The following is a 15,861-nucleotide window of genomic DNA, read 5'->3' as shown; positions in this document are numbered from 1 at the left end:
CTCCATCTCTCCACCCTCCTTACCCTCTCCCAAGGTGGCTTCCGCCAGCTCCCCCTCCCTGATGATGTCCTCCTCCCCTCCATCTGCCCCTCCTATCAACTTTGACCCTGCCCCACCCCCCACTTCCGGTGTCCTTTCCTTTAGGCACCCTCCCTCCCTTCTCTTCCCTTCCTTTCTCTTTCCTTTTCCCCCATCCCCTCCCTCCACCCCTCATCCCCCCAGGCTTCCCCTCCGCCTTCCTCCCTCCCCCCTATCTCCCCTGCCCGTGGCATCTCTGATCTCCCCTCTGGCTCTCCCACTCCCCTTCCCCCTACTCCTCTCTTGGCAGGTCCCCAGACTCGCACACGCATAGTGAACATTCGCGCGCCGGAGATCATCGCCATCAGTGTTTCGTGTGTGTGCTTCGTTTTGTGTTTCGCGTTCTTTCGCAGTTACAACTCCACTGTTCACATGTGCCGTCGCCGTCCTCCGTGTTTTGTGCGCCGTGTCAACAAGTGTTAGTGTTTTTATCGTCCAGCGTGAACGGCTTCGTGTTTATTGTTTTTTGTATCTCCATTTTTTGCCCGCCGTTTTTTTGTATTGTCTGTATCACCTATTTGTCATGTTATTGTTCCACTTAAGGCTGAAGAGCAGCGTAAAAAATGCTGCTGGCAGCCCGCCTGTATAGGTGATTAAAATAACAATAAAGAAAAAAAAATAATAATAATAATTTTCACACCTGTCAACACCTGCTTTCTTTGGGCTTGGAATTATTATATTCTTGAAGTCCGGGGGTATTTCGCCTGTCTCACACATCTTGCTCACCAGATGCAAGTGTTTTGTCATGGCTAGCTCTCCCAAGGCTATCAGTAGCTCTATTGGAATGTTGTCTACACGCGTGGCCTTGTTTCGACTTATGTCTTTCAGTGCTCTGTCAAATTCTTCACGCATTATCATATCTCCCATATCATCTTCATCTACGTCCTATTCCATTTCCGTAGTATCGCCCTCAAGTACATCGCACTTGCATAGACCCTCTATGCACTCCTTCCACCTTTCTGCTTCCCCTTCTTTGCTTAGGACTGCGTCCCATCTGAACGCTTTATATTCGTACAGGTGATTCTCTCTTCTCCAAAGGTCTCTTTAATTTACCTGTATGCAGGATCCATCTTACCCCTAGTGATACATGCTTCTACATCCTTACATTTCTTCTCTAGCCAACCCTGCTTAGCCATTTTGCACTTCCTGTCGATCTCATTTTTGAGACGTTTGTATTCTTTTTCACCTGCTTCATTTATTGCATTTTTATATTTTCTCCTTTCATCAATTAAATTCAATATCCTTAGTGTTACCGATGGAGTTCTACTAGTCCTCGTCTTCTTACCTGCTTGATCCTCTGCTGCCATAACTATTTCATCTCTCAAAGCTACCAATTCTTCTTCTACTGTATCTCTTTCCCCTGTTCTAGTCTATCGTTCCCTAACGCTCTCTCTGAAACTCTCTACAGCCTCTAGTTCTTGCAGTTTATCCAGGTCCCATCTCCAAAAATTCCTGTCTTTCTGCAGTTTCTTCAATTTTAATCTACAGTTCATAACCTATAAATTGTGGTCAGAGTCCACATCTATCCCTGGAAATTTATTACAATTTAAAACCTGGTTACTAAAGCTCTGTCTAACCATTATATAATCTATGTGAAACCTTCCTGCATCTCCAGGCCTCTTCCACGTATACAACCTTATTTCATGATTTTTAAACCAAGTGTTAGCTATGATTAAGTTATGCTCTGTGCAATATTCTACCACGTGGCATCCCCTTCATTCCTTACCCCGTGTCCATATTCGCCTACTACTTTTCCTTCTCCTCCTTTTCCTACTATCGAATTCCAGTCCCCCATAACTACTAAATTTTCGTCTCCCTTCACTATGCCGTCCGTTGTGGCCGAGTGGTTCTAGGCGCTTCAGTCCGGAACCGCGCGACCGCTACGGTCGCAGGTTCGAATCCTGCCTCCGCCATGGATGTGTGTGACGTCCTTAGGTTAGTTAGGTTTAAATAGTTCTAAGTCTAGGGGACTGATGACCTCAGATGTTAAGTCCCATAGTGCTTAGAGCCATTTGAACCATTTGAACCCTTCACTATCTCAATAATTTCTTTTATCTCACCATACATTTCTTCAATCTCTTCGTCATCTGCGGAGCTAGTTGGCATGTAAACTTGTGCTACTGTGGTGGGCGTAGGCTTCGTGTCTATCTTTGCTTCAATAATGCGTTCACTATGCTGTTCGTAGTAGCTTACCCGCGCTCTTATTTTTTTTATTCATTTTTAGAACTACTACTGCATTACCCCTATTTAATTTTGTACTTATAACCCTGTATTCACCTGACCAGAATTTTTGTTCCTCCTGCCACCGAATTTCACTAATTCCCACTATATCTAACTTTAACTTACCCATTTCCCTTTTTAAATTTTCTAACATACCTGCCCGATTAAGGGATCTGACATTCCATTCTCCGATCCGTAGAACCCCGGTTTTCTTTCTCCTGATAACGTCGTCCTCGTGAGTAGTCCCAGCCCGGAGATCCGAATGAGGCACTATTTTACCTTCGTAATATTTTACCCAAGAGGACGCCATCATCATTTAACCATACAGTAAAGCTGCATGCCCTCGGGAAAAATTACGGCTGTGGTTTCATCTTGCTTTCAGCCGTTCGCAGTACCAGCACAGTAAGGCCGTCTTGGTTGATGTTATAAGACAGTATCAGTCAATCATCCAGACTGTTGCCCCTGAAACTACTGAAAAGGCTGCTGCCCCTCTTCAGGGACCACACGTTTGTCTGGCCTTCATATTGATCACTTATGTACAACACACAAGAGTACTATATATTGTTGTCATCCTTCATGATACACTACATCCTTGAGGGCTACTTTGTATCCCTGTGTGTGATTGTTTCATGGCAGTACACGATGTATGATGCATTCGTATATGAATGTTTTCATCATGAACAGTTTCCTGGTGGGCGTCGTTCATACGTTCTATATATGTGGGTCCTACATTCGGTTTATACCACGGCTTGGACGTTCATTTTATAGATATGACGTAGTGTATGCCCCTCATCTGTGTACAAATAAGCATTTTATACTTTGACACGACACATAGGTCATGTTTCTTCTTTTTACTTCTTTTTGGGGTATTGTTTCCTTCCATTCACCACATCTTATAGTTATTTTGTCTTACAGTAAGTTATTTCAGGGTTGTACAGACAATGCATGTCCGACTTTCAAATTAAAATCACGAATAGTATTTTAAAAAGTTTTAATAGATAGTATAATTGTAAAATGTATTGAGTGGAAATTCGTGATGGTACATTTTAGATATATGAAAATGGATGAATCTGTTCTTTCTGTCAAATGTTCCGCGTAAAATCGTTTGTAGAGTCTTGCCATTGTTCTCATTCTGTTTTAATCTGTTTCTATGTAACTTGATTGATAAGTTGATAATGCTATCTTTAATGTTTTATACATACAGGCCGGAAGATGACGCAGTGAAGCGTTGAAACTGGTAGCGACAAAATAAAATAAAATCATAAGGACGGCTATAGGTGTTTTTATTTTGTGTCACGATTTTCACTTTTTCCCGTATCTCTCCGATTGTGATATGTTGGTCTTTGCGGACCAGGGCCTTCACTTCTGCTGCCATTCCCGGTTAACACAGTGTAAAATATACACATCAAAAAAAGTTTTGCATCACCTCGGTTCCGAGAGTTCCGAAACCTGTACAGAAAATTGGAATAGAGATCAACATAAACATCATTTCCGCCCTTTTTATTGGTCATGAAAACTATACATTGCGTGCTGTACCACCATACAGCGAGACCTTCAGAGGTGGTGGTCCAGATTGCTGTACCTGCGATACCTCTAATACCCAGTAACACGTCCTCTTGCATTGATGCATTCCTGTATTCGTCGTGGCATACTATCCACAAGTTCATCAAGGCACTGTTGGTCCAGATTGTCCCACTCCTCGACGGCGATTCAGCGTAGATCTCTCAGTGTGGTGGGTGGGTCGCGTCGTCCATAAACAGCCCTTCCTGAAGGAAGTCATACACAAGATGTGGGCGATGGGAGCGCGAATTGTCGTCCATGAAGACGAATGCGTTGCCAATATGCTGCAATATGGTTGCACTATCGGTCGGAGAATGGCGTTCACGTATCGTACAGCCGTTACGGCGCCTTCCATGACCACCAGCGGCGTACGTCGGCCCCACGTAATGTCACCCCAAAACAACAGGGAACCTCCATTTTGCTGCACTCTCTGGACAGTGTGTCTAAGACGTTTAGTCTGACCAGACGATTGTCTAGTTAAAGGCATATGCGACACTCATTGGTGAAGAGAACGTGATGCCAATCCTGAGCGGTCCACTCGGCATGTTGTTGGGCTCATCTGCACCGCGCTGCATGGACCTCGCATGGACGTCGAAAGTGAAGTTGCGCACATCCAACCTATTGCGCACAGCGGTTCTAGGTGGTTGATTCGTAACACTGCGTCCTGTGGCTGCACGAAAAGCATTATTCAACACGGTAGCGTTGCTGTCAGGGTTCCTGCGAGCCATAATCCGTAGGTAGCAGTCATCCACTGTAGTGGTAGCCCTTGGGCTGCCTGAGCGAGGCATGACATCGGCAGTTCCTGTCTCTCTGTATCTCCACCATGTCCGAACAACGCTTTGGTTCACTCCAACACACCCTTGTTGAGAACCCTTCCTGGCACAAAGAAACAATGCGGACACGATCTAACTGTGGTACTGATCGTCTAGGCATGGTTGAACTACAGACAACACGAGCCGTGTACCTCCTTCCTGGTGGGATGACTGGAACTGATCGGCTGTCAGACCCCCACGGTCTAATAGGCACTGCTCATGCATGGTTGTTTACATCTTTGGGCTGGTTTAGTGACATCTCTGAACAGTCAATGGGACTGTGTCTCTGATACAATACCCGCAAAAAAATTGGTTCAAATGGCTCTGAGCACTATGGGATTTAACATCTGAGGTCATCAGTCCCCTAGAACTTAGAACTACTTAAACCTAATTAACCTAAGAACATCACACACATCCATGGCCGAGGCAGGATTCGAACCTGCGACCGTAGAGTCGCGCGGTTCTAGACTGAAGCGCCTAGAACCGATCGGCCACCGCGGCCGGCGCCAATACCCACAGTCAACGTCCATCTTCAGAAGTTCTGGGAACCGTGGTGATGCAAAACTTTTTTTTTATGTGTACATAAAGTTATAAACGAGACTTGGAACCAGCACACGAGAGTTATATCTCAACGAGGTCACCACTAAGCCGGTCGCCGCCGACGATGGGACTGCTTGGTCAGCGGCTTCGCAACGCTTCTGTGACGACAGACCATTCTTCTGTAGGAGTATTGCAACCCAGTTACATTAGCCAAGGGCTCACCAACATGTTCCAGGTGATTCTGCGCGATCCGCTATGACGTTGCCATGACATCAGCACAGAGAAGCAGTATTTAACCACAGCCGAACCACCTAGTCATCTTTAAGTGATCTCGACGCCCAGCCTGTGTCAATTGGCTCTGTCACCGTAACTCTTCCGCTGCCAGACTACGAGCGATGAAACACTGCCTATCTTCCCAGCCTGGGGAGCCGACACCTCGTCAGTCGCCCGCCCTTGCTCTTGAGCTACAGTCCAGATTCCGACTCCGGGCAACACCATCGTCGTGCCGCTGGGAGTAGTATAAGTAGCGAACGTGGTGGCCGCCCGAGACCGCAGTGTTGTCGCGTCCTGCCACTTATGCTCTCCTCGCACACCAGAGACGCCAGCGCAGCCCTCTGTCTTCCGGGCAGGGCGTACAATCCGATAACCGTATGTCACCGCCAGCAGCTGCGACGTCGGAATATTACGAGGGAACTTAGGGCCGCGCCAGAAATTATGGCGCATTCAGACGACTGTCTAAGCTGAATATATTCATACAGTTGTATGGTCACCGCTGGTTTGTCTGTAACTTTCCCACACGTCTCACCTGTCTCTCAAACCATCTACGGACCGTACTACGCCCGCAGAAAGACTCGAAATCCATACTGACAAGCAATAACTACTCATGTTTAACTTGGGCTTTCCCACAGCTACACCAGACCTGCTAAAACAGACAAATGACCTGCAATTTCGTTCTTCGTCATTCAGTGTTGTTTGACTACACTGGAAACGTCACCTGCTCACTCTTTCTTATGATGGTGGATTTCTTATGGTTGTTGTTGCAGTATACTTCCACGAAGTCAGCATGGATTGTTGAATCGTTGTCCCCTTCAAATTGAAAGCCATCGATTCGAAGACGTCTTTCGAATCACGCATCTTTTCACAGCATAATAGACACTGGCTAGGTACAAACACGCACAATGCACGAGTTTCGTCTGTTTCAATGTCACAGTCTTGGGCTACACAGTGAAGGTACGTCTGTAAGCTATATTTTGGTGGAGCAGCACTCTGACCAATCCAGTGTCAGTGCGGCAGAGTTTGAGCAGCATGTCCGAGTAGACTGGCATGTCATTTATACGTCCACGAGTGCAATAAAGGAAGTTCTTCTAGATTTCTCTTTAACCACTAGTACTTTGGTTCCACAGTCACTGCTGAAAATTAACGTTTTCCTGGGATGTTCCCATGCCCTCATGTATACTTACATAAATCGGTAGCTGATGCGAGCACAGTTCACTTGACATGTTTTGTCTTCAGAAGAATATTTTATCAGGTAATCTGCCATCCGGACAAGTATTTTCATTTCTTTGTGTGTATTTCACAGCAAGTATAAGGTAGGTTTGCTTTTCTGAGAAATTTGAGAATTCCTACTAACGTTATAGACCATGCAAAGTTAAGTTTTACACCCTCATTGCACGTATCCTCTCAATAAGTTAGCCTACAAATAAGCTCACCGAAAAAATGAAGTCACCACAGTCCGCACGCACTGATGAGTCGCTGAGCCTTTACAGATGGCGCAGCGATAGTCACATTCTTAGCCTCATGCTCACTGATATACGTGAGCATAAGGAAGTAGCGATCAGTGTCACATTTCTGTATCAAGTGGACACTATACGTAAGCACGGGTAAACGTAAGGACGTGGAGAGGGCCAAAAAGGAGCAATTATGTTTGATCGGGTCCATGCCATAGGGTGTGTGAAGTTACTGCATATATTGGTGTTTCGCGGCGAACTGTTCAACCTGTCTACAAGCAGTGCTGTAACACACACTGCCACGACACATAGTTGTCGGAGGAAGATTCTGACTGAAAGGGACCGGAGACGCTTTTCGCTGCTTGTGAATCAAAATCACTATCAAACCCGACCGAATTGCTGAAGGCAGTGAATGAAGATCCACCCCAAGGTGTTACCGAGAGAACATAGCGACGGGAACTGCATGCAATGAACATTTGGAATCGGTCACCACAAATGGTGGTGTTCCGCGATAAAACCCTCAGCGAGTTGCTTAACCCGGATGCGACGTACCTGTATAAACTTGTCGAGTATCTTCTTAACCGAATACAGGCGGTTATCAAGTCCATCGGTCGAATTACACGGTATTAAATGATGCTCGTAATGATTTCTCTAGGGGTGACTAATTGTTTTTCTGGTGAGCTCATACCTGCAGCATCAGGAGATTATAACATGTTGACTGTAATGGAAAAAAAAAAATGTGGTAACGTTATATGGGACCAAACCGCTGATGTGATCGGTCCTTAAACTTACAAATTAATTAAACTAACTTAAACTAACCTACGCTAAGGACAACACACCCACCCATGCCCGAGGTAGGACCCGAACCTCAATTACGGGGAGCACCGCGAACCGTGACAAAGGTCGCACGGGATTAGCCGAGCGGCCTGAGGCGCTGCAGTCATGGACTGTGCGGTTGATCCCGGCGGATGTTCGAGTCCTCCCTCGGGCATGGGTGTGTGTGTTTGTTATTAGGATAATTCAGGTTAAGTAGTGTGTAAGCTTTGGGACTGATGACCTTAACAGTTATGTCCCATAAGATTTCACACACATTTGAACATTTTTTGAACGTAACAAGGCGCCCTAGACCGCACGGCTACTCCGCTCGGCAGACAGTAGTGCTTTAATCGGTTAATCGCATATTCAACCTTTCCCTAAATTACACGTTGCGCTATGAATGTCTTTCCTGCTTATGAGTGTATCAATCGAACAACAGTCAGAACTCGTTCCTCTTCTTTCATGGCTCAAAATATTCTGTTAAAATGCTAATATTTTCAGAGCATACTGGTTATGTACTCAGTTTGATTTTAAAAAACGAGAAATAGGAGCTTTTAACATGTAGAAAGTGAATTACCGCACGATTTCCAATTCATCAATGGGCCGCGTCATTTTATTTTGCTCCTCTAAAATCGGGCTACTTTATTGTGACGCAGGGATTTCAATGTGTACCTACATTGCAGACATGCAGCAACACACAATGAAAATAAAAAAAATAATTGCGTAACTTTATTTTTTGAGGTGATATTTAAACTTTATAATTATCACTCGTGGATGTCTCATTCGTCGTAAGAACTGCCGAAGAAAGAGCACCTGTTGGTCACCAGTAGTTCTCCATAAAACGCTAAGTTCACGTAATTTCCGAACGGAGCTTATCTTATCGGCAGGGTGGGATGAATACTTTGCGAGGATGGTAGTAATGTGAGTGAGGAGCGAGCCGCGGTGGGAGGGTGATGGTGTCGGCGATCTGGCGGCGCTCGCTGCTATCACGCCGGCAGCGCTTCAGCGCGCATTGTGCTTCCCGTCAGCAGCGGCTGTATTCACTGTCTCTGCGTGCGTGCCTGCGTATGGATTACTGCTGCTGTACGACGCAAAGGTTTGTGGCTGGAAGGGGGAGAGCCGGCTTCTGACATGCTCACGTCACTGCTCCGTGTATCAGTGAGATTCGAAGCTCTAGGTCAACGAAGTAAGAATTTAGTGCCGCTATGCTACACGATGTTGAAATAAGGTGTACCAGTCTGAATAAAGCCATTCGGAAGACTGGAAACGACACAATAATAACGCCCAGTATCGGAGCGCACCATTGGACGGCTGGCGAGTCACACATGTAAACAAATCATCCGCTCCGTGCTGCCACATCTAAACTACTGGCCATTAAAATTGCTACACCACGAAGATGACGTGCTACAGGCGCGAAATTTAACCGACAGGAAGAAGATGTTGTGATATGCAAATGATTAGCTTTACAGCGCATTCACATAAGGTTGGCGCCGGTGGCGACACCTACAACGTGCTGACACGAGGAAAGTTTCCAATTGATTTCTCATACACAAATAGCAGTTGACCGGCGTTGCCTGGTGAAACGTTGTTGTCATGCTTCGTGTAAGGAGGAGAAATGCGTACCATCACGTTTCCGACTTTGATAAAGGTCGGATTGTAGCCTATCGCGATTGCGGTTTATCGTATCGCGACATTGCTGCTCGCGTTGGTCGAGATCCAAAGACTGTTAGCAGAATATGGAATCGGTGGGTTCAGGAGGGTAATACGGAACGCCGTGCTGAATCCCAACGGCCTCGTATCACTAGCAGTCGAGATGACAGGAATATTATCCGCATGGTTGTAACGGATCGTGCAGCCACGTCTCGATCCCTGAGTCAGCAGACGGGTACGTTTGCAAGACAACAACTATCTGCACGAACAGTTCGACGACGTTTGCAGCAGCATGGACTATCAGCTCGGAGACCGTGGCTCCGGTTACGCTTGACGCTGCATCACAGACAGGAGCGCCTGCGATGGTGTACTCAACGAAGAACCTGGGTGCACGAATGGCGAAACGTCATTTTTTCGGATGAATCCAGGTTCTGTTTACAGCATCACGATGATCGCATCCGTGTTTGGCGACATCGCGGTGAACGCATATTGGATGCGTGTATTCGTCATCGCCATACTGGCGTATCACCCGGCGTGATGGTATGGGGTGCCATTGGTTACACGTCTCGATCACCTCTTGTTCGCATTGACGGCACTTTGACTAGTGGACGTTACATTTCAGATGTGTTACGACCCGTGGCTCTACCCTTCATTCGATCCCTGCGAAACCCTGCATTTCAGCAGGATAATGCACGACCGCATGTTGTAAGTCCTGTACGGGCCTTTCTGGATACAGAACATGTTCGTCACAATACGCCAATCACTACTCTTGATGAACTGTGGTATCGTGTTGAAGCTGCATGGGCAGCTGTACCTGTACACGCCATCCAAGCTCTGTTTGACTCAATGCCCAGGCGTATCAAGGCCGTTATTACGGCCAGAGGTGGATGTTCTGGGTACTGATTTCTCAGGATCTATGCACCCAAATTGCGTCAAAATGTAATCACATGTCAGTTCTAGTATAATATATTTGTTCAATGAATACCTGTTTATCATCTGCATTTCTTCTTGGTGTAGCAATTGTAATGGCCAGTAGTGTAATTAGTTCGCCCCTACAGATAGGCAACCCAATGAATAGTTTTCCAAAGTGGGTTCCTATCTTAGGGCCTTCCCGGAGACGTGCAGCAGCGACTTCAATTAACAGCACTCACGGTTCGTCCTTTGTCGCATCACAAACGGTGCTCATACTGTAGATATGCAATGAGAGTTAAAAACTATCCACTGATATGTCCCTATTTTCTAAATGTGTTGTAGCAGTTGCGCAGTCTTCTTCTGAAACCCCGGAGGTACTTATGAATAGCCCTGTAGGGTAGGTGGGTGTAAAAGTATGCGCGCTGCAAGAGTACGTATCAAGCTTCCAGGCCTGTAAAGCAGATATTCATCATCCTCCCACCAGGTAGCACATACGTCATCATCTCCGCAGTCCTATTCTGGAACGCGGTAGCAGCAGGACACTTACAGCTGGATAAAGTGCGGTAAGTCACTTCTCTACGTTTTCGATGTAAAATTTGTATAATTTTGAATGAATGTTAGGTCACCTACGTCTGTTTAAAAATTAGATAAACTTGGTACTGGAACTGGCGCCTATAAGCCTCTATTATTCTCCTCATCTCCATGACTTCACCTGTGTGTATTATCTGCAAATTGTCGAAAAAGGAAATAGCTGAATGGGATAAAATTACGTAGGTCTAATGGAGTACAAGTTCGCTGTCCGTAATATTATCAAACCAAGAAACTATTTGCCAATTTTTACCCCATAACCGGTACTTTGACTTGTGTAATCCCTTCTAGTGTACTCAAACATTTTTTGGTGTTTATTTACATTACATGCCTCTCCATTCACCTTAAAGAAATTAATTAATTTTTCTTTTCTGTAGCTTTTCTTTCGTTGGATAGTGGTATTTTCAAACACTGCTACCTCTGACACACTTCGAATATAATCACGTCTTCCATAGTGGCAATTTCTTTTAAAACACAACCCAGAACATTAACTCGACAGCCATTAACGGAGCCGCTCTGCCTTCAAGCTCTTGGCCTTATTGAAAATGAAAGCTCAATACCGCAAGCATCCAAAGCTATGGGGTTTTCAGCGGCTGGTTAAGAAAAAGTCTTAACACCGGCAGAGGTAGTAAGCACCTCTCGCCGATTCACGAAAACCTTTTCATTGGAGGAAGAACAAGCAATAGTGCAGCACTGCATTTTCCTCGATAAACGTTGTTACGTCCTTGCCCTTAGGTAATTACGACATTTACTTTCTGAATTTGCCGAAAAAGAAAGCGTTCCTAAATAGTTTTTCCCTGTATTTATTTTTAATCCTTTTTAGTTGAGGGTAAAAGTAAGCTCTGCGTACTCTTGCCCCAGGACCGCGTACTATTTCACCACAGCATGGGGCAAGAATACACAAAATTAGTTTTTAGGAAACCTTTTATTACTCCTCTAACAATAATTAGCTGGCAATGAAACTTTTACACATCGTTACGACGATGTCAAGCAAGACGTTGCATGCGTAATTGATATAACATTGCCTCAAGTTTTTTAAAATATGTAGTAAAACCAAAAATGCCTACATTCATCCCCTTTCCCTATGTGCAAGAAAGAAACAACTAACTATAAAGGTAGGCCCAAGTGACTGACTGATCACTATACCAAGGAAGAACAAACCAGTCACTCCGCAACATGCAGCTTAAAATCTTTAAGCCGGGGTCCCGACAACACACAGCGTTTTGTGAGGCATACCGGTCTTCAGCTAGAACAGAGCACAGGACCTTACTTAGACTTGCAGCTGCCTTCTTCACACAATATGAATTCTTCTAAAATATGAGATACTGGCACATGTACATCACGTTACCCACAGACATGTAGGGGATGGGGAGGGTCCAACAGCTCTACGGCGAATTTCTGTGTCAGAGCAGACAACCATGCGGCATTGTACATTTTATCTAAATGATTTCTAACCATTTTAGAAAACAGGAAGGCAACAGAAACTGAACAACACTGACACAAGAGAACGTACTAAACTACCATCTGCCATGTAGCTTAAATTTAAACCATCGTGTAAGAATAGTGAAGTTTTTGGATTGCTCACGTAATTTGCTTGGTAAAATTTGGTTATCTGTTCCTGTAGAAATCATGTTACTGTTCTCTGAACTTTGAACTATCTACGTACTACGGCGAGATATCTAACAAATCAACAGAAAATTATCAAATTTTCTGCTGTGCAAAACGTAAGTACGAAAGTAGCTTTCACATGATGCGCCACTGCCAGGTAACATAGCTCGATGAAACTCTGACCATACACGGAAAGAACTGCTACAGCATAGTACAGAAGGCACCTGCATGAAATACGCAGTGATACAAACAGAATCGACACTTACATTAGAAGAGAATAATTACACATTGGTCACCGCGATTCATGATCGCTCCTGGAAATTACAAAAGGAAAAATATGGCTGTTAATAGGGTGTGTGATCACCACGAACGCCAGTGTATGCTCTACTACGTGCTCCCATGCCGGACACAAGTTTAGTAAGGAGTTCTTGTGGTGGACACTCCATTCCTCCACCAGAGGGCCTCACAACTTCTGAATGGTCGTTGGTACCTGTGAAGAAGCTACAGTACGTCTCCTCAACGTATTCTACACGTGTTCGATGAGATTTAAGTGGAGGATCGGGCAGGCCAGTAGTCCATTCGCCGAATATCTTCTCGCTCCAATAGCTCCTCCACCTGCACGGTTCGATTCGGTCGCAGGTTGTCATCCATAAAAATGAAGTCCTGAGTAAATGCCCCTATGAGGAGAGGCAGATGCAATGATGTGAGTGATTGCAGTGAATTCCAGGACTCGCAAGGAGTTTAAACACGCGTTTCTACACGTATTCTGGGCAGAAGAGAAGCAGCAGCGTGTCAAACTAGGCATTTTGGTGATGGAGCCTTATGCAGGATCGCAATTTCGTAGTCCAGTGCATTATTTTAAGGAAACTGTCAAAAGAAACCAGTTCTTGGATGCACCATTTAAGAAGAAAGAGCTAATACGGACCTGCCAAACAAAGTTACCTACCAAACAAAGTAACCTAACAGGATTCGTAAAGGTATTCGTTATTTTAAGGTCTTCGTTATTTTACTATGGAACGAACGATGCAGCGGCATTTTCTCATTTACTTGACAACATAAGTATGATAGTGAAGCTGATGTTAAAGAACCCACGCACCTTGTACAAACTCAATATGGGCCGCCAAATAGTGGACGTCATAAAACAAAATAACGGCCGAGGCATTTACCCCAGAAAAATGGTACTGGAAGGAATAGAAACAATTCTTGTGGTTTATCGCTGCAGCCATATTGTCCAGATGAGAGACAAAATTATGGAGGACACTACGATCAGAGGAGAGAGGGTATGGAAATCGTGGAAGTACATGGCTCAGACCCGCAAAGGAATCCAGGAGGAACTGATGAAGAGAGAAACAGGACGCGAGATTGACTAGCAGCCGACGCTCTGACTTCACCACTAGAAGGAATTCAATTGCCAGGAGCCGTACTTGTCAGTTACGGCGACCTAAAGAGGAAACTATAGGAAGGTGTCGCTCATTTCGACAACAGAAGACACTGCATACCCAGTGGTTGATGTGACATTGGGAGATATGAAGGTACCATGCATTTTGAATTCAGGCAGCCAAATCTTGGTGCTTGATAAGGATGTACATGATATGTGTGATGAGCATAAGAAGCGGCCGATGTTTAAGATGTAAGGGATGAGAGAACATGGTGCAATACGTGGAAAATTCGCAGAAGTAAAGTAGCAGGTCAGAACCAACTTCGTGTGTCAATCACACTTACTTAGTGCTAATTTTCTGATCATATAGAACCTGACTCTGAAGGTAGTTCTCGGCCTTGACTTTCTCAAGTTCTACAAGGTGCCGCTGAACTTGAAACAGAGGTATTTGCTTGTGCATTCAGACGAGAAAGAATCCAAGTTAACTTTCAAGTACTACAAAAAAAAAAAAAAAATATTATGGCGATGTGCTTATGACCTCAGTTGTTTTTGAGCCCTAAAACAAAACCAGTGAGAGTGATTCGTGCAATGAGAACTTTGAAATGCTGGGCATCATATTGACTTATGAAGGAAGTGTGTTTTACCACAAAACGAAAGTGTTCAATTAATGGAAGTAGGCGAATGAGAATAAGGAATAGAAACAGAGACTGAGCCACCTGGTATAGCAGGAGTTCTGATGACAGAGATGATGGCCGAAGTAATCACAGGAGGTAAAGACTCATAGTCAAAAGAATTTCGTGAGGATGATGATGAATGGGAGGACCTTTGGTCTAGCGAGTCAGAGAATGAAGAAATTAGTTATAGGTATTTATGATGTAATATGCTATCCGAAACTGGGAAAACATTGATGTGTTCCTCCATGCAAAAGAATGGATGAACGCAACATTGCAATTACTGGAGAAAGATGTCGACTCCAGTGGAGACTTTGAATGTGTAAACGGGGAACTAAGAATAAAACCAAGAGGGGAAAGGTATGTTGCGGACCAAGGAAATCCGGCGGTTCTGTTGGTAGAAACAGGGCAGAAAGGTATGACGAGGACGAGCAGTGGAGTGTGTTGTTTAAGATCAATGATGAAAATAGTAATTAGGCACTGAAAGTACAATATATTAGGTTAGGAGGTAGTTAATAAAAAGAGTTGGGCCATCTTTGCGTGCACAAGATAAACTTTTGGATAATAATGAATAATAAGACCTCAGTAAAACTGTAAAGCGCAGTGAGAAGAAGCGAGTTCCCTGACGACGAGAAAGAGATCACACAAGAGCAAATTTATAAGTCATAAGTTCATTTATATACGTTGTGGACCATACAGAGTGAGGAAAACTATACACAATAACGTTTTAAAATTTTGTACATGGCTGGAGCAGCAACAGTAGAATGAAATCTTCTTGTAGAAGTAGCAAGCAGCCAATCAGTTACAAACTGGAAGGTTTCTTAAAACACCTTTTCATCGTCAACTGTATTACATGTCGTGGCAAAGGTAAGTTAAAATATAGCTGAAAGACGTCGTCAAATATAATTATTCGAGCTGTACATTGGTTAAGAAGTACCATATGATAACAACCACGTTGTGCATGTTTTAACTTAATATGAAGGTGAAATTTTATACTTTCTATATTAGATACCAGTAGCGATAAACACTGACCAGTAATTGCCGGTAGTGCTGGCTCACCAAGCTTTTTATGTTCTTTTCAGTGTCAATAAACTTTATCAACAGCCGTACACTTAATATGTTGCTGGACACAATGGAGCGTCAAGCTTATGATGGTCTATTTTGATCCGTAAAATCTCAGGGCGTATAGTCGTGACTACAAGCAAAATGTGTGAATCCGAAAAAAATTAATGCTAAAACTAAAGATAAATTCTCATAAACAAACGCTTGTGTCACTGTACATAAAAACTGACGTGCATATT

This window comes from Schistocerca nitens, chromosome 3 (genome assembly GCF_023898315.1).
Source record: "Schistocerca nitens isolate TAMUIC-IGC-003100 chromosome 3, iqSchNite1.1, whole genome shotgun sequence".
NCBI classification, from domain to species: Eukaryota; Metazoa; Arthropoda; class Insecta; order Orthoptera; family Acrididae; genus Schistocerca; species Schistocerca nitens.
The sequence above is the reverse complement of the archived record's forward strand: the minus strand, read 5'-3'. Positions refer to the sequence as shown.